This window comes from Pongo abelii, chromosome 19 (assembly GCF_028885655.2).
Source record: "Pongo abelii isolate AG06213 chromosome 19, NHGRI_mPonAbe1-v2.0_pri, whole genome shotgun sequence".
In the NCBI taxonomy this organism is placed as follows: domain Eukaryota; kingdom Metazoa; phylum Chordata; class Mammalia; order Primates; family Hominidae; genus Pongo; species Pongo abelii.
Window position 1 is genome coordinate 4,406,496 of NC_072004.2, and position 3,707 is coordinate 4,410,202.

The following is a 3,707-nucleotide window of genomic DNA, read 5'->3' on the forward strand; positions in this document are numbered from 1 at the left end:
TTTTGCTTGGGGTTTGTCATTTCTGTTTGGGAGATGGGAGTTCTGTGAATAAGAGACTTTACACACCTTCCAAGTGAATATCCACTAAATTCCCGCCCCTGTTCCTGCACTTATATCACTGGCCTGGAAAGTTGAAGGTGGCATTATTTGCTGTCATCTCTGAGTGTGCCTGTCTCCCATCTCCATGTTGTGGAAGGAGCATCAACAGAAAGTTCCCCTTGAGATCCGTCCTCTGGATGTAGACTGCAGTGTTTGTGATAAACAGTGGCCCAAGACAGCAGGGTTTGGGGTGGTCCCGCACTTGGAGGAAGCCCATCAAGGAACGTTGGTTTATTTTCACAGCTGTTTGGTGGTAGGACTTCCATAGAAAAATCTTGAGATTCTATAGAGCTCCTGCCATTAGCTTATTCTCAGCCAAGAATCATTGTATAATTGGGTTGGATTTTAGCCATGCACTTCTAAACCTTCCCTTTAAGGAGCGGATCTGTGTCTTCACCTCATGCAGCTGGCTCTCAACACCAGTGCCTGTGTGCCTTTGTGGGGTCCCACGTGTCCCTTGGGTGGTATATTGGGGGTGGGTAGGAGATCCTTGGGGGTGTCAGGAGGAACATGGCAGAGCCTGCAGGTGGGTGAGCAGTTTTCTCCATGGATTGGTTGGTCCAGGCTGCAGTCTTGCCCTCTCTCTTGGATTCTCCCACGCTAGAAACCATTCGCTTGCTAGCTCTCTCGTCTCTTGTACGCTTGGGGAGGTGAGCCCTATTATTAGTAGGACACATAACTGAAGCTTAGGGTTGCAAACCTAAAGCCAATCTGGGAACACAAGGTCTCTGTAAAAAGCATGCCTATATGTTACTGAGTCCTCGCACATGTTAAATAGAGCTCTCCCAAGTTGCAGACATGGCCATACGCTCTGCACATGAAACAGAGCAGATCCTGCCAGAATACAGAACAATTTCTTTTAAACTTTAGGAATGGTGTCCCTCATGTCTCACATTCAGAATGAGACAGACTCGAGATTTTAAAGTTGGTTCCATGATGTTCTTGTCTGTGGTCTTTGTTGGGGGTGGGGGTGAGGGATCATAAGAGAGTTTATGAGTTTTAAACGTGATTTTACCTCTAAGACAAAGCATGAGAAGAAAATCCAGGAGGGTCTCACAATTCCGAGATATGTGGAAACCACTGTTTTAGGTCGGGGTTACGCGAAAGTTCCCCGTTTGTGACACCCAATTTCATCTTGCTTTCTACCCTGGTATGGAGGAATTCACATCTTTTTTCCCCTTTCCCAAGAGAATTATTTCTTGGAGCTGCTCATAAGAGTCTTCTGTTTTTCCAGATAGATTCCTTCACCTGGATTTTGTTAAACTTATTAAGTCGGATCAAATTGGCTTGTGTGTTTCCCTGAAGTGAACGTTTCACCAGAGCCACGATGGGTTTTAGCTTTTCTGACAGCTGATGGATATTTTTCAAGGCAAGCGAGAGCCTATAAGCACTTTCGGAATATGACAGAGCACATGCTGGTGAGAGGAGACCGCACAGGCCAGGTGTTTGGGGAACAGTTTGTTAAAGCCAATGAATTTCACAAATGTGCTAGACGATGAAAACTTCTCAGCTTTCCCAGTTGCAGTGATCAGAACTCTGTAACTGGAGACCGGTGTGAGAGAAGATTTTATTCTCTGCCATCATGACCGGGTCTATTATGACTGTAGGCAATTGCACGGAAGACTAGAAATGCTGATTCAGTTGGTCATTTTGGGGTGGGACATCTTACCAGTCCGGCAGAACCAACTCTGGCTTGGGTTTCTCCAGCTGGTGACAGGTGACCAACTCATTCTGATGAGTTGATTACGCCTGTGGATATGGCCCACTTGATTTATTTTTTCTCCCTCCGTTAGCTGTGCTCTCCCAACCACCTGATAAATGGACCCAGTATGATTATTTCTGAGCCATCTTATCTCTCTCACTTTTAAAGATTGGATTGGGTTTGCTTTTAGAGCTTTTGATCTCTTATCTCTTGGTGCTTGGACTGCTTTGACACCAAACAGCCCTCATAGTCTTTTGAAAGAGCACCTTAAAAATTCCTAGGCTGGGCGTGGTGGCTCATGCCTGCAGTCCCAGCACTTTGGGAGGCCGAGACAGGACAAATATTTGAGCTCTGGAGTTTGAGACCAGCCTGGGCAACAGAGTGAGACTCTGTCTCTACAGAAAGTTTTAAAATTAGCCAGGTGTAGTGACACATGCTTGTAGTCCCCGTTACTTGGAAGGCCAAGGCGGGAGGATGGCTTGAGCCCGGGAGGTCAAGGCATCAGTGAGCGATGGTTGTGCCACTGCCTGGAGACAGAGTGAGACCCTGTCAAAAAAAGAAAGAAGGAAAGAAAGAAAGAAAAGAAAGAAAGAAAGAAGGAAGGAAGATCCCTAAGACCTGACCTGCCTACTCCCTAGAAAACACCAAATAAGGAAAAGCACTCCGGAAGAATGAAGCTAAGAAGGCTGCGCCCTCCAAGGCATCTAGGCAGCCTTCACTGGAGGGACAAGGTCCAGGCAGGTGGGATGACAAGCTGGGAAGGGGCCCTGAACCAGAGGCAGGTGATGTGGGTGGTGGCACCAGAGAGACGCCAGACGGTGTTACCGTAGGTCTTGACTGTCCACCTTCATTCCTGAAGTTGATCCAGCTTTCTTACTGTCACGTAGGTGGATATAAAATTGATCTTTAGGGATCTAATTTTTTGTTTGTTTTTGTTTTTGTTTTTTTTTGAGACAGAGTCTCACTCTGTCGCCCAGGCTGGAGTGCAGTGGCACAATCTTGGCTCACTGCAACCTCCACCTCCCGGGTTCAAGTGATTCTCGTGCCTCAGCCTCCTGAGTAGCTGGGAGTACAGGTGCCTGCCACCACGCCAGGCTAATTTTTGTATTTTTAGTACAGACGGGGTTTCACCATGTTGGTCAGGCTGGTCTCGAACTCCTGACCTCAAGTGATCCGCCCGCCTTGGCATCCCAAAGTGCTGGGATTACAGGCATGAGCCACTGCGCCCGGCCGGGGATCTGAGTTTTAATCACTCCCAGTAGCAAGCGTCCTTACCTGGTTTGCAGACTGAGTGGCGTTTGTGCTGCCCGCCTCTCTGGCTGTTGCTTTCCCTCCTCTGTTCATTAGAGCCTCCTCTCCTCAGCTTGTTGCTCCTATGTGCTATGACCTAAGCGCTATGCTCCTTCTTCTACATTAGGGTTCATAGCCCAGGACTTTGGGGAGTCTGTGGATGTCCAAATTGAGTGTTTTACCTCAATTTGGTTGAGGTTGCGGTGAGCCGAGATTGAGCCATTGCACTCCAGCCTGGGCAACGAGTGAAACTCTGTCTCAAAAAATTGTATTTCTTTGATGTTTACTGGCTGGAATTCTTCTGTAAAGAAAGTCTTTCTCTCCCTCTAACTCAGTGTTTGAGTATTCCTGAGGCCCATGGATTCTTTTTTTTTTTTAATTCAATGTGTTGTAATCGCTTACTGTTATAATTTTTTCTGATGCTCAAACTGTTCAGAGCAAGAAGACAGCTCTTGTGTCTTTTTGCCATATTCCCATGGTTCTTTGAGCATTTTATTTTATTTTATTTTTTTGAGACAGAGTCTCACTCTGTTGCCCAGGCTGGAGTGCAGTGGCTTGATCTCAGCTCACTACAACCTCCACCTCCCAGGTTCAAGCGATTCTCGTGCCTCAGCCT